Genomic DNA, 1,046 nt, shown 5'->3' with positions numbered 1-1,046 from the left:
AGCTCTCGTGTAGCTTTGACGCGAAATTCCAAAAAACAAACAAACTAACTTCCTTCTTAAAATATTTTGACACCAGTGGTGAATAAATAACTTGCTTCATTTTCAACTGATTAAAAATAACTTTTTAATTTAAAAAGATTAGTTCTTTCAATGATTTTGATAACGTTTCACCCTTCAGAATATTATTACGTATCTCCTTGTTTGATAATTTCCGGTAAAATTCTTCCCGAGGAACTTCAGCGATACAAGTCCTTTCTTTATCAAACCAGTTTATTCTTCCTCGATACAAACTTTTAATACACAGTAATTCCACAGTCAATACGTTTCTCGTCCTTTAAAATTAACTACTTTTATCCAGTAAAATCTCTGTCGTAGGTGACTCAATGTCTTCTTAACTCCAAGATGTCCTCCTGTTAAACTATTATGGGATTGACGCTGCACAACTTCCCGTAACTTTCTCGGTATAACTGTTTGCCAGGACATCACTTTCCCATCTCCGGACAAGAATACTATCTTCAAGCTTCAACTTGTCCGATTGTGCCCAATAGTTCTTCGTCAAGGGCTTAAGCTAGACACCTTCTCCCAAGCAGGGCGAAAAACACTTGCTTTTAGAAAATCAATCACTGGCTTCAAATCTTGATCTTTCTCCTGTTCTGTTTTAATAACTATATTTGGTTCCACTTCACCATCATCAACTCTTTCAGTCTATTTGACTTCAGCTTGATGAAACCTGGTTAGTCCAACCTCTCTTTTAACACTTACGGGAATTTGGCCTTTGTTGTTCCCAAACGTCATTTTATCAAATTAATTACAAACTTCCTCGGTATCAAATAGTCCAATTCTAATATGCATTGGTCTTCAATGTCAGCCAAGTATACTTTCTGTCTGTTCTTTAAGCCCATAAGCTCAATAGTTACCCACACTGGTCCCCACAACCTTGCATAGTGTCCTGTCACACCACAAAGCTTCTGTACAGTTTCTGGTACTTCTTTGTGATCCAGCACCTTGATACTCACAAGGATTTGCTGAGATGCAGAATCTATGAC

Source organism: Limulus polyphemus, unplaced genomic scaffold (assembly GCF_000517525.1).
Source record: "Limulus polyphemus unplaced genomic scaffold, Limulus_polyphemus-2.1.2 Scaffold2216, whole genome shotgun sequence".
NCBI lineage: Eukaryota > Metazoa > Arthropoda > Merostomata > Xiphosura > Limulidae > Limulus > Limulus polyphemus.
Note: the sequence above shows the minus strand (reverse complement) of the source record.